This window comes from Schistocerca cancellata, chromosome 7 (genome assembly GCF_023864275.1).
Source record: "Schistocerca cancellata isolate TAMUIC-IGC-003103 chromosome 7, iqSchCanc2.1, whole genome shotgun sequence".
In the NCBI taxonomy this organism is placed as follows: domain Eukaryota; kingdom Metazoa; phylum Arthropoda; class Insecta; order Orthoptera; family Acrididae; genus Schistocerca; species Schistocerca cancellata.
In genome coordinates, this window is record NC_064632.1 from 29,075,370 (window position 1) to 29,101,369 (window position 26,000).

The window sequence follows — 26,000 nt, forward strand, 5'->3', positions numbered from 1 at the left end:
AGTTAGGTTTAATTAGTTCTAAGTTATAGGCGACTGATGACCTCAGAAGTTAAGTCGCATAGTGCTCAGAGCTATTTGAACCATTTTTTTCCCGCGCGCTGTTAGTGTGCCATCCGTTTTCTCATCAGAGAAATTCGAACAATCCTGCGATTCGTGCAGTAGTCTTTCCAGAAACACCCGTGCACACTGTTGTACTAAACCCATCTCGTTACCACTTGTTTTGCCCTCTGTCTGCGCGATATGTCGGTACCAAGCTCCCATGGTCCTTATCCCAAAGTTCAAAAGATGGCGATAAACTAAATCTGCAAGTTCTTGTGTTGATCTTCACTTGAAAATTACAGTAACTTCAGACATACACAATAGCCGGCATGTTCGTACGCCGTTCATAGGAACTGTTTTTTTTTTCTGTACAGAAAATGCTGTACAGAAAATGTTGAAAGGAAAGTGCGAGTATTAGTTGAGGACCAATTGGATGAAAATCAGTGTGGGTTTAGGCCTCTTAGAGGTTGTCAGGACCAGATCTTTAGCTTACGGCAAATAATGGAGAAGTGTTATGAGTGATACAGGGAATTGTATCTATGCTTTATAGATCTAGAAAAGGCATATGCCCGGGTTCCTAGGAGGAAGTTATTGTCTGTTCTACAAGATTATGGAATAGGAGGCAAACTTTTGCAAGCAATTAAAGGTCTTTACATGGATAGTCAGGCAGCAGTTAGAGTTGACGGTAAATTGAGTTCATGGTTCAGAGTAGTTTCAGGGGTAAGACAAGGCTGCAACTTTCTCCACTGTTGTTCATATTATTTCTGGATCATATGTTGAGAACAATACTGGCTGGGTGAGATTAAGATATGTGAACACAAAATAAGCAGTCTTGTATATGCGGATGACTTAGTTGTGATGGCAGATTCGATTGAAAGTTTGCAAAGTAATATTTCAGAGCTAGATCAGAAATGTAAGGACTATGGTATGAAGATTAGCATCTCCAAAACGAAAGTAATGTCAGTGGGAAAGAAATATAAATGGATTGAGTGCCAAATAGGAGCAACAAAGTTAGAACAGGTGGACGGTTTCAAGTACTTAGGATGCATATTCTCACAGGATGGCAACATAGTGAAAGAACTGGAAGCGAGGTGTAGCAAAGCTAATGCAGTGAGCGCTCAGCTACGATCTACTCTCTTCTGCAAGAAGGAAGTCAGTACCAAGACTAAGTTATCTGTGCACCGTTCAATCTTTCGACCAACTTTGTTGTATGGGAGCGAAAGCTGGGTGGATTCAGGTTACCTTACCAACAAGGTTGAGGTTACGGATATGAAAGTAGCTAGGATGATTGCAGGTACTAGTAGATGGGAACAATGGCAGGAGGGTGTCCACAATGAGGAAATCAAAGAAAAACTGGGAATGAACTCTATAGATGTAGCAGTCAGGGCGAACAGGCTGAGATGGTGGGGTCATGTTACACGCATGGGAGAAGCAAGGTTACCCAAGAGACTCATGGATTCAGCAGTAGAGGGTAGGAGGGGTCGGGGCAGACAGAAGAGAAGGTACCTGGATTCGGTTAAGAATGATTTTGAAGTAATAGGTTTAACATCAGAAGAGGCACCAATGTTAGCACTGAATAGGGGATCATGGAGGAACTGTATAAGGGGGGCTATGATCCAGACTGAACGCTGAAAGGCATAATCAGTCTTAAATGATGATGATGATGATGATGATGATGATGATGATGATGAGAAATGTCGACTTGCAAGTAAATATGCCTAGATTTACTGAAGAAGTATTGCTGATTGGGTACTGTTTCAAAAAGTAATCAATTTTTAGGAAGTATAAAGGCAACGATAAAGAACTTTCGTTAGTTCCATTTACAAAACTGAGTATTTTTCTTGTGGTTTTCATCGAAAAATCTCTCCAAGTGGCAAAAAGGAAGTAACTTGGTCTTTAATCTGTGGCCAGCTGGCCACGGTTACGACGAGGAGTCAATGACGGTATTAGGCTTACTGCCTTTTGCCTCTCCGAGGGAGATTACATTCGTTAAGTCTGCTTGTAACAAAGAATAATATTTAGTTCTAATATTCAATAACCAGTAAACAGGTTTTCTTTTCGCTATTGTTCATAGTTATTGTGATAATCGAGAAAAAAGTAAACCACCGGGCATAATTTGAGAAGTTTGTAGTGAAGAATGTAGTCGCTGGCCAATTTACGTTTGGTACGTTTTATTCATAGGTAATACATTTATAATGTACATTTAAACGTAGAGCAGAAATGGATTGCTTTCACATAGCGAATGAGTGCCTCTCCTACCCATGTAAGAACAGGGGCAGCCTGGGCACGAGGTCTTGTAAACGCCTGGTTGCTTATGATTGTCAAGTTTATTGTAAATTTGAGGAAGGACATCCTTTATTATTTGAGTAATAGGTCATTTTAATACTATATTTTTGAACTGATTGGTAATTACGTACTTAGAATTTCATCCAATGTATGCAATACTATGCGCCTTCTTGCAGATATTTTTGATGAACTCCATCCACTGGAAGAGATTTTCATACAGTTCACAGTCAATTCGAAAGATATGTCATTAAAATAATAAAATAAAGCATCTCCTTAGTCACAATCGTAACAAACTTGACAAATATAAGCAACGAGGCGTTTACAAAATCACACGCCCAACCTGTCAGTTTTTATATAGGTACGACAGTCAGATCATTTGCCATACGATATATTGAAGACGGCAGCTCTATGTTCAAATAAATGCAGCGTATTCGCAATTGCGAAAATGGACAACCGTCACCTGTTCAGTGGAATGACGACACTGAAAATTTGTGTCTGACCGGGACTCGAACCCGTATTCCCGCCTTTCGCGAGCGGCCGGCTTAGCATTACGCTATCCGAGGGCGACTCATAGCCAGACGTAAACTTACACTCGTCATTAACCGTGTGTCTACAACGTGCACTCGTACATTCGTTCCGTGTGTTCCCGTACAGGGAAGACACTTTCGATTGAAAGTTGCTTGTCCGGTGTCGGCGCGTAAATAAGATAACGCAGTGCTGTATTGTTCAGAAATACGATGCAGTGTTCTTTCAGACATGGCTGACGACGGGTCTGGCAGTGTCTCATGTTCGGATAGCCTAAAATCTAAGGCGACCGCTCGTGATAATGGGGAAGTCCGGGTTCGAGTCCGACTCGGCACACAGTTTTAATGTCATTTCATGACACAGCTGATGGTTGTCAGATTTCGCAACTACCATTAAATGGGAGATGGGACCTGGATAAACTGAAAGAACCAGAGGTTGTAGAGAGTTTCAGGGAGAGCATAAGGGAACAATTGACAGGAATGGGGGAAAGAAATACAGTAGAAGAAGAAACGGGAGCTCTGAGGGATGAAGTAGTGAAGGCAGCAGACGATCAAGTGGGTAAAAAGACAAGGGCTAATAGAAATCCTTGGGTAACAGAAGAAATATTGAATTTAATTGATGAAAGGAGAAAATATAAAAATGCAGTAAATGAAGCAGGCAAAAAGCAATACAAACGTCTCAAAAATGATATCGACAGGAAGTGCAAAATGGCTAAGCAGGGATGGCTAGAGGACAAATGTAAGGATGTAGAGGCTAGTCTCACTAGGGGTAAGATAGATACTGCCTACAGGAAAATTAGAGAGACCTTTGGAGAGAAGAGAACCACTTGTATGAATATCAAGAGCTCAGATGGCAACCCAGTTCTAAGCAAAGAAGGGAAGGCAGAAAGGTGGAAGGAGTATGTAGAGGGTTTATACAAGGGCGATGTACTTGAGGACAATATTATGGAAATGGAAGAGGATGTAGATGAAGACGAAATGGGAGATATGATATTGCATGAAGAGTTTGACAGAGCACTGAAAGACCTGAGTCGAAACAAGGCCCCGGGAGTAGACAACATTCCATTAGAACTACTGATATCCCTGGGAGAGCCAACCCTGACAAAACTCTACCATCTGGTGAGCCAGATGTATGAAACAGGCGAAATACCCTCAGACTTCAAAAATAATATAATAATTCCAATCCCAAAGAAATCAGGCGTTGACAGATGTGAAAATTACCGAACTATCAGTTTGATAAGTCACGGCTGCAAAATACTAACGCGAATTCTTTACAGACGAATGGAAAAACTGGTAGAAGCCAACCTCGGGGAATATCAGTTTGGATTCCGCAGAAATATGGGAGCACGTGAGGCAATACTGACCCTACGACTTATTTTAGAAGTTAGATTAAGAGAAGGCAAACCTACGTTTCTAGCATTTGTAGACTTAGAGAAAGCTTTTGACAATGTTGACTGGAATACCCTCTTTCAAATTCTAAAGGTGGCAGGGGTAAAATACAGGGAGCGAAAGGTTATTTACAATTTGTACAGAAACCAGATGGCAGTTACAAGAGTCGAGGGACATGAAAGCGAAGCAGTGGTTGGGAAGGGAGTGAGACAGGGTTGTAGCCTCTCCCTGATGTTATTCAATCTGTATATTGAGCAAGCAGTAACGGAAACAAAAGAAAAATTCGGAGTAATTGAAATCCATGGAGAAGAAATAAAAACTTTGAGGTTCGCCGATGGGATTGTAATTCTGTCAGAGACAGCAAAGGACTTGGAAAAGCAGTTGAACGGAATGGATGGTGTCTTGAAAGGAGGATATAAGATGAACATCAACAAAAGCAAAACGAGGAGAATGGAATGTAGTCGAATTAAGTCGGGTGATGTTGAGGGTATTAGATTAGGAAATGAGACACTTAAAGTAGTAAAGGAGTTTTGCTATTTAGGGAGTAAAATAACTGACGATGGTCGAAGTAGAGAGGATATAAAATGTAGACTGGCTATGGCAAGGAAAGCGTTTCTCAAGAAGAGAAATTTGTTAACATCGAGTATAGATTTAAGTGTCAGGAAGTCGTTTCTGAAAGTATTTGTATGGAGTGTAGCCATGTATGGAAGTGAAACATGGACGATAACTAGTTTGGACAAGAAGAGAATAGAAGCTTTCGAAATGTGGTGCTACAGAAGAATGCTGAAGATTAGATGGGTAGATCACATAACTAATGAGGGAGTATTGAATAGGATTGGGGAGAAGAGAAGTTTGTGGCACAACTTGACCAGAAGAAGGGATCGGTTGGTAGGACATGTTTTGAGGCATCAAGGGATCACAAATTTAGCATTGGAGGGCGCCGTGGAGGGTAAAAATCGTAGAGGGAGACCAAGAGATGAATACACTAAGCAGATTCAGAAGGACGTAGGTTGCAGTAGGTACTGGGAGATGAAGAAGCTTGCACAGGATAGAGTAGCGTGGAGAGCTGCATCAAACCAGTCTCAGGACTGAAGACCACAACAACAACAACATTAAATTTCATGTATTTCATAACGGCTGCAGTTGCTGCAGTCCCTGTTTCTCCGTACATCCATGCATGTCCGAAGGAAAATAGCATAGTACTGCTATACCGTATCGCTACGTTTAAATGTGCACCACAAATCTGAAATTGCAGCTCACCTTTATGCCGGCAAAAGCAGCCTTCCAGACATCAATGAATATCTCAGTCTAACACCGACAACACTGAGGCAGAACACTCAGTATACTAGAGACGCTAGAAATTGGCAGACAACAGATTTTTCCGACTCACTGACATAGTAAATGCTAGTTACATTTCATTTGTATGTATAATTAAAAAATGTTTCAATTGCAAAAAGTATAAATTAAATGGTTATCAATAGAAGCACTTAACTGTAACGAGTATTTTGCGTTACTCTGTATGTCAATAAGCATGTCAGATCGTGTGTTGAATATGTAATAATGCAAAACTAAGATGTTAAGTGTCAATGCTTTACGTAATCTTTTAATTATATTTCGTCAATATGTGTAAATGGAAATGCTAAATTCAATACTCAATCACATCACTGTAACATAGGTCATGTATGCGTCATTTGAGTCATGTGGTACTGTCATATCATGATATGTCGTTCAGAACTGAAGTGCAACTGTGGAAGTTTGTCATGAAAGCCGAAGACGAATGTTAGGCACTATTCTGACTGAGGAAGCACGATACGCGACACGACACGTTGCAATGACGTTTTTTAGTTGCAGTTGCAACCATGAGCTCTTCTGAAGAGGACGTTACTGAGCTTATTATTTAAAGCCCAAAATATTATTTAAAGCCCAAAAACTGAAAAAGAAAACCAACTATTCGGTTCACCCGTACAACGCTATTGTGAGGTATCCCAGCACAAACACACATTTCTTGAATTCTACACAGTCCTCCTCCCTTTTCTTAGCAACTAGTATCAACTACTCTGAGAACGAAGGCATAATTTTTTTTTTTTTTTTTTTTTGCTTGCTGTTTCTCCTGCTGAGAATAAGTTGGCGAAAGTGTGTAAATGAGTTTAAAAATGCAAGGATGAAAAGAACTTTTTTTTGTAAGAACAACTAATATGCTGCTTTATTCAACGCGTTAAATGTTAAATACAGCATAGTCGTCAAATATGGGTTGTCTAAGAAAGTTGCTGTCTCGGATTGCTAGACAACATTCAAACTAATTGTATCAGCGAGTTTTATTACAAAATGAAAAAAATACAATTGTTTACTTTGAGTTGCACAGATGTGTCGCAAGCAAAGGGCGATAGACAAAATAAGAAATCTCTTCAGTATAACAGTTCCCAAGTCCTTGTTACGCAGACAGTTCAAGCAAGTGATTAGAGTTGACGCTTCTATCCAAGTTGCTGGTCTTGAAGCTGCTGTAGACCTGGCCTCCTCGCATAGAGGCCGCTGCTGTCGTGCTGTTGCCCTGGAGAGAGGTCGGTCAGAGTAAAAATTGGCTGACGTCTTCTCACAGCCATCTCTGCTATATCGTTCCCGACTGGTGTGTCGGCGCTTGACTTTACGCCGTGACATTACATGTATAAATAGTGGTTATTAATAAATAAAGCTAGGGTAGTATTTCTACGACTATTCAGTTTCGCCAAGTAGTATATGGTCCAGTTCGAGTAGTATTCATAGCAAACTTTGCTGGATTTGAAGTGAGATCAGTCACTATCGATGGTGTAGCCGTGGGTGGGTGGCGAACTTGCGTAGGGACAGACAATTGTTTTGAAGAAATGGAAGAAACACAAAATAAGGAAAATCCTGACGTGTTCTTTCCGGCTTCATACAGTTGCTCGCACATAAGCAACAGGAATTTAGCTTTCATCTCTCTTTTATGCTGCCATAAAGTTTTTCAGAAATCGTGGAACGTAGACTTAAGAAACATCCAGTCAGCAGCATCAGCTCGTGACTCGCAGTGTCTTTTCGTTTCAGTAAGTTTGATTTTTATGTACAGCTTCGGCTTGTATCGGTAGCATATGCAAAAGAGAAACACAAGGCAGTTCTGCACCGTGCGTAACAGGCGGCAGTTATCTCGCATGTAGTGCGTAGCTGCAACCTCATCACGGACAACCTCCAATATATCTCAGAAAGAGGTGTCGATATCTTTCCACCATGTGTTAATTGTATTTCGTCTGCAGCAATGTATGACCTAAAGTGCACCAAACGTAAAATGGCGGGCGACAACAGACTTCACTGCAAACTTCTCAATACGTGCCCAGTGGTTTACTTATTTGTGGAGTATCACAATAGCTATGAGCAATGACGAAAAGTAAACTATTTTATTATCAAGCTGTGACATGGGACTATAAGATGTCAAAAAAATTAGTTTACCGAATTCCTTCCTTAGATTCGAACGAGGGAGACTGCATAGTGGAGAATACATGCGAATCCAAAATCCGTGGTTTCAATTTTTTATGCATAAGTCAAAAGCTCTGCTGATAGACGAAGAAGAGAGGCACTTCGTTTTGCTTCATTTACATATTTTCCAAGCACATCTCATGACTCGAAGTTTGGACTGTACGACACAGTTGCGTGAAGCAGCCAGGGCCCCTGTTACTTCAGGTGATACAGTCAGTGGCAGTTCATCGTGTCGTACAACGGAACAATGAACTTCCATAGAAATACTCTCATCTGCGAATGTTTTACAGTGCATAAAGGTTTTAAATTTAAAATCATCTCTTCAGCTGCTCCTGTGACAGATAATTATTTAGTAATATATGAACAACCCCAGCAGCGTTTCCAGTCATGTATGAAGCTGGTTGTCAGCTGTTACGTGCTTGGCTCGACCCGTTATCCCCTGAAGACCACATCCCAGTTGCTGAGTTCGCTGGCGAAGGTTGGAGAAGGGAACGGGCTCAGGAGGTGTCTGCTATCCTGAGCACTGGAGTAACGCTCCGGCTTGTATCTACCAGAGCCCATGGTTCCCATCCTGCCGATGAACCTCGCCAAAAGTGCAGTCACTCTTCCCCTTCTAACAATACCACCACTTGCAAAGTAGGTTAGAAATCAGATTAATAATGTTGCTCAGGCAGCATATGTTCGCTTTATCGAGCAACAACAAAGTTATTGTCTGTATCGTCAGAATGGAAATAATGAAGTCACTGTAAAAAAGTCATCAATTTTGGCACTTATCTTGAATGGATTCCCGCGTAGATTTCGTCGAAGTTGTTATGGCTTATCTTGTTGATTCTAGGGTGATTCCACTTTGACTGCTAGAAGGTCCAGATCTGTATTTTAGCAATATTTGAAGACCTAACAAATGCGTTTTTCAGGACATTCTTAATGATCAAACAATCCCAAATCAGAACAATGGTATGGTAGAAATAATTTTTGACTTGGTGTTCACGATCCACATTTTTATTAAACTTCTTGTAAATTCACATATACTTCTTCTTAATTGTCACTTCATCAAGAAAACAGTTTTGTATCGATCTTCATGTATTTAATTTCCACTTTAACCAAACACAAGACTTGACTGTTCTTTTACAAAGCGAAATAACAACTTAACTTCTGCAAAGTGAAACAAAGACTGCTCTATGCGCATTCGCGCCAAAACAGTTACAAGTAAGTCAAAGATTGTGACAGTCTCACAGAAATAAATACACACAAGAACCATATCACTGTAATATATCGATACATCGGAGTACCTATACATTAATAAAACCAAATGTGAATATTGTCACAAAAATATCTCTCTTATTTCGCAGAAAAGCAGTACGATATTACTGGTATCGAGAACTGGGGTTGGAGTGCCGTAATGGTCACGTAAATAAAGAACCATTACACCCTCCAATCATTCGGCCAACGTGACAACTAAATACACTATACTATGACTATAGTATGGCATGCCCCCTTCAGTGTTGAGGACACCCTGCATCTCCTGGGATGCTGAATGCATATTTACCGGCCCCCTGCTCTCGTTCCGACTGGACTACGATTAGGTTTATCCTCAGAGACACCTTTCTGCTTTGAAACAGTTCGACCTAGTCATCACCGTGCAATGAGATTGGCCACTGGTGTCTCCAGGACAAGTCATGTGGGCAGTCGTTGGTGAAGTGAGGATTTTCCTCCCTCAGTTTCGACGGTACTAGCCCTTCCTCACTTACGCAGTGACCATTTGCATCACGGTCCGCAAGTCACGTAAGGGTGTGTGGCGATAAGTACTTCTAGTATCCTCTCCCCTCCCTTGTTCCACTCGCGGATGGCGAGTGAGAAGAATGATTCTCGGTAAGCCTGTTTTTCAGCTCTAATTTCTCGAATTTTCTCATCGTGGTCGTTTTGCGAGATGTTTGTGGGAAGAAAGCGCTCCCTCGAAATTTCGATAGTTACCTGTCCGTGATGTACAACGCCTCTTTTGTAGCGTCTGCAACAGGTGTTTTTTGAGCGTCTCTGTTACGCTTACCCTCTGACTAAACGATCTTGTGACGAAACGCGCCTATCTTTGTTCGATCCTGCCCCCCCCCCCTCTCTCTCTCTCTCTCTCTCTCTCTCTCTCTCTCTCTCTCTCTCTCTCTCTCTCTCTCCACCTGACAAGGATCCCATGTTGATGAACAGTGCTCAAAAATCGGTAGAATAAGCGCCTTACATGCCACTTCCTTCATGGATGAGTTACATTTTCTTAAGATTCTCCCTATGATCAGTCTGGCATCTGCTTTTCCTAAGATTTGCTTTATGTGGTCATTCCACTTAAAATCGCTCTGGATAATTGCTCGAAGATATTTTACGGTAGATGCTTTTCCAGCAATTTGTCACTAATAGTTCAGTTGTGTTGCAGTCGATTCCTTTTCCTATGTATGCGCAGTATGTTATATTAATATCCGTTCCCATTCATCAATCGTCTGTAGGTCACTCTGCAAATCGATACTGTCTTCTGGCGTTGTTACTTTTTTCAAAGATAACCTCGTCATCTGTGAACAGGGTTAAAGAACTCCCGACGCGTTCTGCTAGATCATTTGTATACATTGTAAACAGTAACTGTCCTATCACGCTTGGAGTACACCTGAAATCACCTTTCACCTGTCGACTGTGTTCCGTTAAGAGCATGTGTTTTCTGTCTGCAAGGAAGTCTTGAATCCAGTCTCAAGTCAGGTCCGATTCTCGTAAGCTCATATTTCTTTCACTAAACAAGAGTAGGGGAGGGGGGGGGGCGATTGGTTTGGTTTTGTTTCGCTTTAGGGCGCAAAAACAAATGGGGTCATACGCGCCCAAGTCAAAACTATAGAACACGAAGACAGAGGTGTTAAAAAACAACTATACGTCAGTCCCAATTGGCATAAGACAGCTAAAAACAGGGAGATGTAGAAAGGGCTAAAAAAGACACCATACAGAAACGGAGGCCCAAAACTAGAAAGTAAAATAGCCTTCGCCATATTGCTTTGGCGGATAAAAAGTAAAACGCGGTCGACAGCCTGCGCGTCATTTGCTACAACTCAGACGGCAAACCCAAGTGGGAAGTAAAACATGGGCATTCCGTCAGGAAATGGCAGACAGTTAAAACTTGGGTACAGTGTATACAAAGTGGTGGGGTAGCGCCACTTATCAAATGACGATGGCTAAAAAGGCAGTGCCCAACACGCAGCCGAGTTAAAATGACCACCTCACGGCGGGAGGGCAGAGACCAGGTCGTCCAAACCGCTGCGAGAGGCTTAATAAGCCGGAGTTTATTCCCGTGAAGGGAGGACGACGTCAAATGCCTTCCCGAAGTCAATGAGCACGGCATTAAGCAAAGCGCCGTTGGGCCGGCCGGAGTGACCGAGCGGTTCTAGGCGCTACAGTCTGGAACTGCGCTACCGCTACGGTCGCAGGTTCGAATCCTGCCTCGGGCATGGATGTGTGTGCTGCCCTTAGGTTAGTTAGGTTTAAGTAGTTCTAAGTTCTAGGGGACTGATGACCACAGCAGTTGAGTCCCATAGTGCTCAGAGCCATTTGAGACATTTTTTGAAAGCGCCCTTGTCCACAGCGCCATAGACATGGAGGAACAGAACGAGCTGAGCTCCACTTCATCTCTATTTTCGGAATGCATGTTGATTTCTATAGATAAACCATCCGACTACCTATTGTGGTGGGCCATCTTCCTTATCATTGTGTCTACAGCGTTAGATTATTTCAAACGCATCTTGTCATCCGCAGTATTTAATTATCATTCAATTTACCAACTTCTTTTTTCATGCAGGAGGCATAGATACCTGAAACCCACCCTCATCTGGCATTTCTAGTGGGCATGCATCTTAAGGCCTCTGCCTGGACCTTCGCCTAACCTCGTACTGTGCTCCCCGTATTTTTCCGCGCACTCGCTCTTGATTAATACCCAGACCACGAATTAGCGCCTACCGATTTTAAGGACCTAAAGTCTTCATGACCTTCGGCGTCTGTTCTTCTCAGTTCTTTAGCAGTAACACGGTGTTACCGTTATTTACACTGACGGCTCTGAAATTATAGATATGACGGGATATGCTTTCATACCTCCGCCGGTCAGGAACATTATTTTCTACCGGATATGTGTAGTGCCTTTACGAAAAATCTGATAGCCATTAAAAGAGCCGTAAGTTTTATTAATACGACCATCCTCGACCGCATCGTAATTTGTAGTGACTGAATGAGCACTATCCAGGCCATTGATCGATGTTACACTTCTCGCTCTGATATCTGCAGTTCAAAACCTCGTCTCTTACGTTGGTCTATCTCTGGGTCTCAGTTGATGTGGGTACCCCGGGGATGAAATGGCCGACTAGATAAAGAACCGATTACTCACATCATACGCACTGACGGGTGTGGATTAACGGTCGCCAATAAGATCTAAATTAGGTGCATACATTCTTACTTTGTTTGATGACCCGCCAGGTAGCTGAGAGCGCTAACGCGCTGCTTCCTGGACTCGGGTAGGCGCGCCGGCCCCGTATCGAATCCGCCCGGCGGATTAACGATGTGCCGGCCAGTCTGGATGTGGTTTTAGGCGGTTTTCCACATCCCGCTAGGTGAATACCGGGCCGGCCAGGGTGGCCGAGCGGTTCTAGGCGCTACAATCTGGAACCGCGCGACCGCTACGGTCGCAGGTTCGAATCCTGCCTCGGGCATGGATGTGTGTGATGTCCTTAGGTTAGTTAGGTTTAAGTAGTTCTAAGTTCTAGGGGACTGATGACCTCAGCAGTTAAGTCCCATAGTGCTCAGAGCCATTTGAACCATTTGAATACCGGGCTGGTCCCCATGTTCCGCCTAAGTTATACGGCCCGCAGACATCTGAACATATTCGGACTATTCCATGGTTTACACTCGACGCAGACAGTTGGGGTACACTAATTCCGTGACGGGGGTACGGGGTGGCGGCAGGAAGGCCATCCCGGCCACCCATTAACCATTAACACGCCAAATCCGATTAACAATGGCTGGCCCTGCGTAACTGCAGGAGAAGGCTCAAGTGATAGAATTCTTACTTTGTTTGATGGCGAGATAGCAGCCGATATGCCTGTAACAAATATCAAAAAAAGCCGTCAGTTGCAGATATAATAAGCCGTCATGAGGCACTTTATTGTGAACTGGCAGAATTTTTCAATAACGGCATGTTTGTAAGTCATATATGAAAAAAAAAAAATTCAGTCTTCACACCAGCCTATGTACGCACGACTTTAGCATGCCTCAACAACTTATTTTATTCTACCTCTTGACAAGTGCTAGTGTCATCCGTACATAAGCTGGTAAAGACTGGTTGTTTCTCATACATTTCGTCATCGCAAAAATTGAGCTACTGTCTTAGAACAGAGGGCCTGATGATGGTGTATTATATCGTCGAAATTGGTACCCTATAAAATAAATTGGGGTGGGACTTACGGATGGCAGATTTTTTTATATTTACCGATGAGATCTCTCCTCTCCCCATGGCGAAACGTCTGGGAAGCTACTTCCTCTTCTTATACAATCCGTGCTATCAATTTGACTACCGCTGTATGGTGCTCCTCCTTCCGTTCTTCCCGAAAGGTCTTTATTGTCTTATGTCGCCTCTGCATCGGTCAAAGCAGATTAACCCTTACTTTCATCTTACGTAATGTGCCTCCGCCATGTTACGGTTACGTAGACCCACTGACAGCAGCAAACGTCCTGGCGAAAGCCCCCTCCTTCTCGCTCAGATCCTTTGCCTCTATTATTGGCGGACGGCTTACGAACGGTTGAACTGTATTTTTCGTTTTGTACGAAAATGTGGCTTCTATTCTCAGATATAACATTTTAACCTACTTTCAGGGCAGGAATAGGGAATAGCGGATGTCTCCTGCCACAGTCTGACCTGGAGGATCCTTGACTGTATCTCCTCTGATAGCTTCGCCGGTGATACCTTTCTTTTTCTCTGTTTTAATTGCTTTTAGATGCGGGTACCTACTTCTCCTTCTGCTGCAACCTATTTTACGTTTTATGGTTATCAGTCGATGAAGGCAAGACAACGATTTCTTTTCCTTGATACTAGCTGATGTAAGTATAGTTAACAGGTTTTTACGCTTCCTCAGGGATACTGGTCGTTTCCCTCCTTAACACCGGATAGGGGCGGAACGAATGTGAGAGGCACGGCCCTTGACGTATGAAGATCGCCGACGGACAATCATGTGGTCTCACTCACCTACTGGCCTGATCATTTCTGCCACCTTATTTTTCTATTTTGGGTCTGACTAAAGTTCTTTACGTCTATAGACTCCTCACTTTCACTGTTACGAATCTCCCAGCTAGAAGACCTTTTTCCTCCACAGCTGTCTCAGCAGTTAATTGGATTGGCGGCGGATCAGATGCGGGTGATGCTTCTCTCGCTACAGATGAGCACTGAAGCATCCCTTGACTGCTCTCTGACCTGCATGTAGGTTGCAACCACGCATTTGTCCTTAAATTACTTTTCAGACCTGGCATCAATACCTCGACTTTACCATACCTGTGAACTTTCATAATTCGGTCCCGTTTCTGGCTGATGTCGCTAACTCCGAGCGAATGATGGTCTCGCTGGTTAGTTCCTTACCACCCCCGCATCCCACCCCCAATCGAACAACCATTTAGCCTTAGATTCCTTGCACATGCTATTATTTCATTTCTAGGTGAGTTATATTGCTGTATTCCTGTCTTCCCCTTAACGTTTTTGTACTTCCAATTTTCGTTGATCAGTTTGTTATTCAGGATTTCTTGCCAGCTACATTGCTTACAACTGCTTGTATGTCCAACTTCTGAGACTACCCTTTTTAGATATGCCCATTCCTCTTCATCTGAACTGACTATTGTGATATTCCTTATCGCAGTAGTTACTGCCTCAGAGACTTTCAAACGCATCTCACATTCCTGAGTAGTCAGTTATCTCACTTCTTTGACGCTGATTTTTCCAGACGGTTCTATTACGCTATAACCTACTCTTCGTCAATATTAAATTGTGATCTGAGTGTATATCTGCTCCTGGGTAGCAATTACAGTCCAATATCTGATTTGGTAATCTCTGACCAGCTGCAGTCTATTTGTCTCTCTGTCTTTTCCTAGTATACATCTTCCCCTTGAGAGTTTTAAGCAATGTCTTCTCTGCTACCAGCTGATAGTTATTTAAAAATTCAAATAGCCTTTCTTTTCTGTCATTCTTACTCCTGATAACATATTCCCCAATAATCTATTCCTTTCCTCTCAACCGCGTTCCCTTCATCCATGACCATTAGATTTCATCTTCCCCTTACACACTGAATTACCCGTTCATTATGCCCGTGTACTTTCTCTACCTGTACCCCTTCATCTTCTGCCTGTGACGCCACCAAGAACATCTGAAATATTCTTGGTTTGCTTCCATTCTGACGAAAACAACCCTATCAGTGAAGTGTGTACAGTAACTCACTCTCTGTCGCACCGTTCTGTTTATAACGAGTCATTCTACCGCAGTACCATTTCTGCTGCTATTGATTTTTACCCTGTAACCGTCTGATCAGAAACCTTTTTCTTTCCTTCACCGGTGCCCACTACAGATTGAGCCTTTCCATTTCTCTTTACAGTTTTCTGGCTTTCCTAGATTCAGACTTCACATTCTACACTCAGGCTAGTAGAATGTTATCGTTTAATTGGTTTTTCAGCCTTTTTTCTCATGGTCCCTCCCCCTTTGCAATCCCTCCCTGGAGACCCAGGTGGACAAATAATCTTTAACCTTATGCGAATGGAGAGATCATCATAGCACTTTACCCATTACAGGACACACGTCCTGTGGGCCGGCCGGTGTGGCCGAGCGGTTCTAGGCGCTTCAGTCTGGAACCGCGCGAAAGCTACGGTCTCAGGTTCGAATCCTGCCTCGGGCACGGATGTGTGTTAGTTAGGTTTAAGTAGTTCTAAGCTCTAGAGGACTGATGACCTCGGGTGTTAAGTCACATAGTGCTCAGAGCCATTTGAACCATTTTGAACCATGTCCTGTGGGTAAACATTGTGTTTCTTCAATGTAGTGCTTTCGATTACTTTCGTCATTTTCATGTCCTCGTTAATTGCTGATTCGTCTTTCAGGGGTATTTTAACACCCCAAGGACAAAAGGCTGCCTTCGAAATCCGTCTGCTCCTTCGCCCTCTTTGACGAGGTCGTTCGCAGAATGCGAATACCCGATGTATTCGGTCGTCTTTGCTGCTGATTTCAATTCTTAATCAGTGGTGAGGGTCGAAACAGTGAGCACAGTACGTTTTGATTACTTGTCAACGACTCTACCCTTAGACCACGGGGCACGAAGGGTGTTGAACGGGAATGCTGCCGGTGCTCCACGCATCCCCCGCTACTCGCCGCACGTGGGGTCAGCTCCCCCGGGGCAGTGAGCTCAGGTGCAAGGCGCGTGACCAGAAAGTGTGTCGCCGGTGCGGGCCGACCTCTGCTCGCTCGATAGCCTCCACTGGCGCTGCAGCCACCGAGGGCCGTCGGGTGCCGCCCACGTGGAAGCGGACTCTCCCTGCTACGACTACTTGACACCACCGGCGGACGCAGCTCGTTATCTTAGATTGGAAAGTCATCAACAGAAGTAGAAGGAACCTAAATTGTGCCACTGGGAAATGTGTTGGGACACTCTTTAAAGATGTATGTTAATTACCAGGCTGCCACTATTAACCCCTTAGCTTACAATGTCGCGTGAGAGACGTAGCGTGCCGACCTGGCCAAACACCAGCTAGACGTATCAGAGACGCGGTACGTATACCGCGCCGAACAAGCGCATGTCGTTTGACAGACGTTGTCGGTCACCCGCGCCAAATGTAAACAGAACGTCTTTGACACGTTCGGAACTGATAGAGTACATGCGGCATACGCGAAGTTCAAATGGCTCTGAGCACTATGCGACTTAACTTCTGAGGTCATCAGTCGCCTAGAACTTAGAACTAATTAAACCTAAGGACATCACACACATCCATGCCAGAGGCAGGATTCGAACCTGCGACCATAGCGGTCGCTCGGTTCCAGACTGTAGCGCCTAGAACCGCACGGCCACTCCGGCCGGCATACACGAAGTGTTCTTCGCCGCATCCGGACCTGCCGACATTACAAAAATATTTTCACAATGTTCCCGACGTGTAGCAAACGTGTCCACGAGGAAAGGGAGACATGTGGTGGCATAGTCAACAATGATTTTCCAGGATATTTTGACAGCGGCAGTGACAGTGGTAGTGACGTTTTACCTCCTGTACGAAAACGGTGTAAGCGGCTGGTGACTGAAGATGATACTGACCACGGGAGTGCAAATACGGCCTCCCACTCTTTTCTCCGCCATGATGAATCTCGAGCTGTGACGTCACCTGGCAGCTACTGCAGTTTGTTAACAACGGTGTCGCTCAGTGTTTCTATCGAAATCGTGCATGTGAGTTCGTGTTACAGGTTAGTTTGTGTGAATTCTTCTCCTCCCGAGTGTTCAGCGGGAAAGGAATTGTTCCGTGAGTCTTGTAGCTTCGTTTTTGGAATCATGTCCACAAATACGTCGTATTGTGCAGTTGATGAATGTAGTAATAGTGGAAGTAAGACTGAAGGCGTAATTTATCATCGTTTTCCAACAAATGTTGAACTACACCGTAAATGGATTGCTCGTTGTAAACGAAAGGACAATATTAATGTTAATAATGCAAGATTTTGTTCTGAACATTTCTGTGAAAGCGATTACAAACGAGACTTGCAGAATGAATTGTTAGGTCTACCTACACGGAAACTGCTACAGGATAATGCTGTTCCGTCTCTAAAAATACCAAACTGGTATGGAAATATATTCGAAGTTCCAAGTCCCAGCACCGCGAATGTTACCGGTAGCGTTCTAAAAGAGAGAGAACGTCGCTGTGACACTAGAACAGTAAAAAAAAAAAAAAAAAAAAACCTCTCTCATCGTTGAAAGCTTTATCTCCCAAGAAAAGTAAGCTGGACAAATCCAGCAACACAGACGTTTTTACTGATCCGCTAATTTCACTTAAAGACCAGGAAATTCAAGAACTGAAGAAAGAATTGGTTAGTTTGAAGATTAAAAATGTTCGACTGGAACAAAGAATTAAGTCCATGAAAGAAATTATAAAGCAAGCTACATCTATAAAACGTAATGTGTCCCACACTAACAAGCACAAATGTGTATGCTCGGATGTGAGAAGTTCACTTTCTCAGTGTTTCACACCAGGACAAATTCGATGTCTGTTAAAGAAGAGGAAGCAAGTAAAGTGGTGCTCAGAGGACATTGCAAATGCTCTCACATTGAGAGCTTTGTCTCCTAAAGCATATGCCTATCTGAGGAGGAAGAACTATCCTTTTCCCTGCAGGTCAACACTCCAGACGTGGACGAAACAGTTCACGTGCCGACCAGGTATTTTGAAACCAGTTTTGGAGTTAATTAAAGGTAGGTGAGAAATGTTCACATCATTAGAGGCGATTGGTGGCCTAAGCTTCGACGAGATGAGTACTTAACGATTCGTCCGACGATGTAGTACTCGGACCACACAACAATGTCCAAGTCGCCATGGTTCGCAGCTTGTTTTCAAAGTGTAATCAGCCAGCGTATTATGTATGACTTTGATGTTGCAATGTATCTCGTGGTCGTGCGGTAGCGTTCTCGCTTCCCACGCCCGGGTTCCCGGGTTCGATTCCCGGCGGGGTCAGGGATTTTCTCTGCCTCGTGACGACTGGGTGTTGTGTCCTGTCCTTAGGTTAGTTAGGTTTAAGTAGTTCTAAGTTCTAGGGGACTGATGACAATAGATGTTAAGTCCCATAGTGCTCAGAGCCATTTCAACCACTTTTTTGATGTTGCAATGTCTAGTGATTTTTAGATTAGATTAGATTTACTTTCATTCCAATTGATCCGTAGTGAGGAGGTCCTCCAGGATGTGGAACATGTCAGAAAAACAATAATACATGACAAATATTTACAACTAAAACAAATAAGCTAATGTACCATTCCACAGGTCCCAAGTGGAATGATCGTCATTTTTTAATGAACACTAAGAGTCATTTTACAAATACTAATGCACTGAATTTAAAATAAAAAGTTTTTTATTTATTTATAAGGTAATAAACATGTAATACAACTACTGTAATACTTATTTGCAATGAACACATTACTGCACTGAAATGGTGCAGAAGTTAGATTATACTTATATACAAATCAGTTGGTTTTACTAAGAAATTCATCAATGGAGTAGAAGGAGTTGGCCACCAATAAATCCTTTAGGCTTCTCTTAAACTGAATTTCATTGGTTGTTAAGCTTTTTATGGCTGCTGGCAAGTTACTGAAAATGTGTGTTGCTGAATAATGCACACCTTTTTGTACAAGACTAAGTGACTTTAAATCCTTGTGAAGATTATTCTTATTTCTAGTATTGATTCCACGAATTGAGCTGTTGGTTTGAAAAAGTGATATATTTTTAATGACAAATTTCATTAAGGAATAAATATATTGGGAAGCTGTAGTTAGTATCCCTAGTTCCCTAAACAGGCTTCTACAGGATGTTCTTGAGTTCACACCACATATAATTCTTACTGCACGTTTTTGTGCCCGGAAAACTTTAGCTTGGCTTGATGAATTACCCCAAAAAATAATCCCATATGACATTATGGAATGAAAGTAAGCATAGTATGCCAGCTTTTTCATTTTTATATCCCCTATGTCTGACAAAATTCGCATTGCAAACAGAGATTTGTTAAGACGCTTCAGCAGTTCTGTGGTGTGCTCCTCCCAGTTGAATTTAATATCAAGCTGTAATCCCAAGAATTTAACACTGTCCACTTCTTCTATCTTCTTGTCATTGTATGTTAGACATATACTCTTGGGACACCCCTTACAAGTTCTGAACTGCATGTAGTGTGTTTTTTCAAAGTTTAGTGACAAAGAATTGGCTAGGAACCAGTGATTAATGTCCACAAATATTTTATTGGCTGATCTTTCTAAGACTACACTTGATTTGCTATTTATTGCAATGTTTGTATCATCGGCAAACAAAACAAACTTGGCATCTGGTAATGTTACTGATAAAAGGTCATTGATATACACAAGGAAAAGTAAGGGCCCCAAAATGGAACCTTGTGGGACCCCACATGTAATTAGTTCCCAGTTGGATGATGCCTGATAGCTTGATACATGTCTCTTTCCTAATAACACCCTTTGTTTCCTGCCAGAGATATAAGATTTGAAACATTTTGCAGCATTTCCTGTTACACTATAATAATCTAGTTTACTTAAAAGGATATTGTGATTTACACAGTCAAATGCCTTTGACAGATCACAAAATATACCAGTTGCCTGCAATTTTTTGTCTAATGAACTAAGCAAATTTTCACTGTACGTGAAGATAGCCTTCTCAATATCAGAACCTTTTAGAAATCCAAACTGTGACTTTGACAGTATCTTATTTGAGATAAGATGGTTATAAAGACGACTGTACATTACTTTTTCGAAAATTTTTGAGAATGCTGGCAACAGTGAAATTGGACGGAAATTTGATGCTATTTCTTTATCTCCCTTCTTAAACAGTGGCTTAACTTCAGCATATTTCATCCATTCAGGAAATATTCCACTGATAAACGACTGGTTACACAGATAGCTTAATATGTTACTTAGCTCAGAATCACCTTCTTTAATTAACTTTGTTGATATTTCATCATACCCACTAGATGTTTTTGATTTTAAAGATTTTATGATGGACATTATTTCTGTTGGTGTAGTGAGGGTCAAATTCATATTATGGAAGTTACTTGAAATGTCTGGTCTAAGGTAATCCATAGCAGCATCTACCGAACCTGACAACCCCATCTTTTCAGTAACAGTTATAAAATGTTTGTTAAGTTCTGCAACACTATACACATCTGTCACCACATTCTGTTGCACAGAATGTCATAAAAGAGTTGAAACAGCAGGAATCCATATCGTAGCTGTTGCGTGTGATATGGGACCAAAAAATATGAATGTGTGGAAGCAACTTGGTGTGTCTACATCCAAGACATTCTTTTCAAACCGTGTTGATCATAGCAGAAAAGTCTGGGTTATTTTTGATGTTCCACATTTGTTTACATTATTAAGAAATCATTTTCTTGATGACGGAATCACTTTGCCTGATGGTACTGTGATTACAAAAATGGTTATAGAAGATCTTTCGATCAATCACCACATATCGGAGGTTCATCTTAACGTTAGTGGACGTGATCGTCAGAATGTCCGAAGGGCTGCACAGCTATTTTCACGTCGCACTGCCCAAGCTGTAAGATATGTTCTGCATAAAGATCGCGCAGGAAGCTTCATTGAGCTCGTGAACGATGTTTTCCATGTGCTGAATTCGAGATACCCTCAAGATGAGAAAGCTCCCCTTAGAAGTGGTTACGGGTTTAATATCAGAAGTCAGGAAAACTCTCTAAAAAGATTTCTTGAAATGTTTTCTAATATGCGAGTAGGAAAAACAAACAGTCTTCTCCCGTTTCAGAAGGGATTCATTATATCAATTTATTCACTTTCTGGACTTTACAATGATACGAAAAATTCCCGACTTACTTATACCTTGAGAGCCAGACTTAATCAAGATTGTCTGGAAAATTTCTTTTCCAGAATCCGTGTCCTTGGTGTCTTCTACAACAATCCCACACCTTTCGAGGTGAAAAGCAGAATTCGTTTATTGATACTGACTGGAGTGCAAGTGAAATACCTTTGTCTTCTGGTGCTTCGACTTCAGAGGACAAAAATGAGAATTCTGCTTCTGAAAACTACCCGACACCAGCTGATGAAACTGAGGAAGATTTTGCACGTTTTCTCTCGAGTCATTTATGTATCAGAGTAACTGATAAATCATTTGACGTCGCTACAGATGACGAAAGCTTGCTCTTAGATTTCGAACTCAGTGATTCAGTGTGTACCAGTGAAGACGTGGATGATGATGCTTTAAAATATCTAGCAGGATATATAGCATTCAAGTGCAAAAACGTTGACAGTTCTTTGGGAAACACAGCAGGGCAGTGTGTTGTTGTTACAGAATTAAGTCTGCAGCAAGACTGGATTACTATTATTTGAAAAGGGGGCCTCATTTCTCCCTCTACTGACTGGTTTGCTAAAATACGTGAGTTAGAAATTATATTTGCTGCTTTTCATGGATCAAATATTTCTCATTGTAGTAGAGTGATGGCAACCTTAGCAGATCATATCACTGCGAAATTTCCCGAACTTAATAGCAAAATAGTTCAATTATATGTCAGAACAAGAATTTTTATACCGATTAAGCATTTAAACAAAAGCGCCAAAATTGATGCAATGAAACGGAATTCGGCAAGGAAAAATCGGCTCTGGTCAGCGTCGCCTTCACCATATTCGACATACCTTAGAAAGCTGATGCAGAAGCTAAGTTTGAAGATTACTATCTTTTTATTTACAAAAACATGTGTAAAATAGGCAGTACCCAATTGTAAAACATTTACCGTAGTCAGATGCCTAAAACACGAGCATGAATGCGGAATCGAACATAGGTCACTAGTTTTTCGTGGCGATATATCATCATTGCTACTAATATTTAACGCATTTCTTTCGGAAACCTTGTATATAATATTAACATGAAGTGTGTTCAACTCTGTGAGCGCGAAACTTTAAGTTATATGAGAACAGAAGAGACTTGAAAACAATTATTTTACAATATTCTACAAACGGAGACTGCTGCCGTCTGGCTGCCGGGTGACGTACCATGTCGCTGACCAATGAGAGCGCACTAGGCCAATCTGGCATACCTTTTTTATTCTCCTTGATACTGACGAAGAAGATGATACTGACGAAGAAGAGCAAAGCTACCAGCAACAATCAGTCGTGGATGTCGCAAAAGGAAGACAATGAACCAACAATCTGGACATATACGTAAATTCCCGGAATAAAGGAAGCAGCTTTACGGCACGTGAGTACAAGCATAAGAGAATTAGACGTTTTCTATGTAATATTTAATACTACATTTTGGAAAAACATTGTAACTGAGACGACTAGATATGCACAAGACGTACTCAACAATGAACAGAAGAGACGAAAAATAGTCCAAAAGTGGTCTCCTATCGGCTGTAATGAAATAAAAATAACACATTGCGCAATGTATAATCATGGCTGAAGTAAGGAAACCGTCGATTCAGATGCATGCGTCTAGGAGGGCCGTTATACAAACGCCAATATTTAAGACGACGATGCCATTCAGATTTGTGCACATAAGTAGATTTCTGCATCTAGCGAATAACAGTTAGCCAACAACACAGATAAGCTGTACAAACTAAGGCCAGTCATAGATATGTTCAATCAAAAATTTAAGGAAGTGTACACAATTCAAGAGAATATTGCCATTGATGAATCATTGACATTAAAGGGGCGCTTATCCTACAAACAATTTAACCCATCAAAAAGAGCGTGGTTTGGTATTAAAATTTATAAATTGTGAGAGTCAAGTTCAGGATACTGCTATGATTTTAATATACACACGGGAAGTAACAAACGTGATGCTGGTGGTAGTGCCTCTGAAAGTGTAGTGCTAGAACTATCACAGTCGGTATTACACAAAGGGCATACTGTGTATTTAGATAACTGGTTTTCTTCACCGAAACTTTTCAAAACTCTTCTCACTAATAAAACTAATGTGATTGGAACAGTGCGCTCAAACAGAAAAAATATGCCCACAGACTTCCTGGAGGCAAAACTGAAGAACGGAGAATATTCAGTGAGGAGTTGTAATGGAATATTGGCACTAAAATGGAAAGATAAACGAGACGTTTACATGCTTTCCAAAAAAAAGGCTCTCAGCACTATGGTCTTAACATCTGAGGTCATCAGTCCCCTAGAACTTAGAACTACTTAAACCTAAGTAACCTAAGGACATCACACACACCCATGCCCGAGGCAGAATTCGAACCTGCGACCATCTAATCTACAGCATTATTCTGTAGCACCACATTTCGAAAGCTTCTATTCTCTTCTTGTCTGAACTATTTATCGTCCACGTTTCACTTCTATACATGGCTACACTCCATACAAATACTTTCAGAAACGACTTCCTGACACTTAAATCCATAATCGATGTTAACAAATTTCTCTTCTTCAGAAACGCTTTCCTTGCCATTGCCAGTCTACATTTTATATCCTCTCTCCTTCGATCATCATCAGTTATTTTGCTCCCCAAATAGCAAAACTCTTTTACTACTTTAAGTGTCTCATTTCCTAATCTAATTCCCTTAGGATCACCCAACTTAATTCGACTACATTCCATTATCCTCGTTTTGCTTTTGTTGATGTTCATCTTATAGCCTCCTTTCAAGACACTGTCCATTCCGTTCAACTGCTCTTCCAAATCCTTTCCTGTCTCTGACAGAATTACAATGTCATCGGCGAACCTTGAAAGTTTTTATTTCTCATCGGGGAGAGGCTACAACCCTGCCTCACTCCCTTCCCAACCACTGCTTCCCTTTCATACCCCTCGACTCTTATAACTGCCATCTGGTTTCTGTACAAATTGTAAATAACGTTTCACTCCCTGTGTTTTACCCCTGCCACCTTTAGAATTTGAAAGAGAGTATTCCAGTCAACATTGTCAAAATCTTTCTCTAAGTCTACAAATGCTAGAAACGTAGGTTTGCATTTTCTTAATCTAGCTTCTAAAATAAGTCGTAGGGTCAGTATTGCCTCACGTGTTCCCATATTTCTACGGAATCCAAATTGATCTTCCCCGAGGTCGGCTTCTACCAGTTTTTCCATTCGTCTGTAAAAAAATTCGCGTTAGTATTTTGCAGCCGTGACTTATCAAACTGATAGTTCGGTAATTTTCACATCTGTCAACGCCTGCTTTCTTTGGAATTGGAATTATTATATTCTTCTTGAAGTCCGAAGGAATTTCACCTGTCTCATACATCTTGCTCACCAGATGGTAGAGTTTTGTCAGGGTTGGCTCTCCCAGCAATATCAGTAGTTCTAATGGAATGTTGTCTACTCCCGGGGCCTTGTTTAGACTTAGATCATTCAGTGTTCTGTCAAACTCTTCATCTTCATCTACATCCTCTTCCATTTCCATAATAGTGCCCTCAAGTACATTTCCCTTGTATAGACCATCTATTTACTCCTTCCACTTTTCTGCTTTCCCTTCTTTGCTTAGAACTGGGTTTCCATCTGAGCTCTTGATATTCATACAAGTGGTTCTCTTTTCTCCAAAGGTCTCTTTAATTTTCCTGTCGGCAGTATCTATCTTACCCCTAGTGAGATAAGCCTCTACATCCTTACATTTGTCCTCTAGCCATGCCTGCATAGCCATTTTGCACTTCCTGTCGATCTCATTTTTGAGACGTTTGTATTCCTTTTTGCCTGCTCCATTTACTGCGTTTTTATATTGTCTCCTTTCATCAATTAAATTCAATATTTCTTCTGTTACCCAAGTATTTCTAGTAGCCCTCGTCTTTTTACCTACTTGATCCTCTGCTGCCTTCACTACTTCATCCCTCAGAGATGCCCATTCTTCTTCTACTGTATTTCTTTCCCCCATTCCTGTCAATTGTTCCCTTATGCTCTCCCTGAAACTCTGTACTACCTCTGGTTCTTTCAGTTTATCCAGGTCCCATCTCCTTGAATTTCCACCTTTTTGTAGTTTCTTCAGTTTTAATCTACAGTTCATAACTAATAGATCGTGGTCAGAGTCCACATCTGCCCCTGAAAATGTCTTACAATTTAAAACCTGGTTCCTAAATCTCTGTCTTACCATTATATACTCTATCTGAAACGTTTGAGTATCTCCAGGCTTCTTCCGTGTATACAACCTTATTTTGTGATTCTTGAACCAAGTGTTAGCTATGATTAAGTTGTGCTCAGTGCAAAATTCCACCAGGCGGCTTCCTCTTTCATTTCCTACCCCCAATCCATATTCACCTACTACGTTTCCTTCTCTTCCTTTTCCTACTATCGAATTCCAGCCACCCATAACTATTAAATTTTCGTCTCCCTTCATTATCTGAATACTTTTTTTCATCTCATCATACATTTCTTCAATTTCTTCGTCATCTGCAGACCTAGTTGGCATATAAACTTGTACTACTGCCGTGGGCGTGGGCTTCGTGTCTACACTCCTGGAAATAGAAAAAAGAACACATTGACACCGGTGTGTCAGACCCACCATACTTGCTCCGGACACTGCGAGAGGGCTGTACAAGCAATGATCACACGCACGGCTCAG

General features: G+C 41.8%; 1 protein-coding gene across 2 annotated transcripts in view; it reads left to right on the forward strand.

Moving 5' to 3' along the window:
- The window catches only part of LOC126091855 (excitatory amino acid transporter), a 453,428-nt gene that overhangs the window by 77,706 nt on the left and 349,722 nt on the right, over positions 1-26,000 (forward strand). The window lies entirely within an intron of this gene.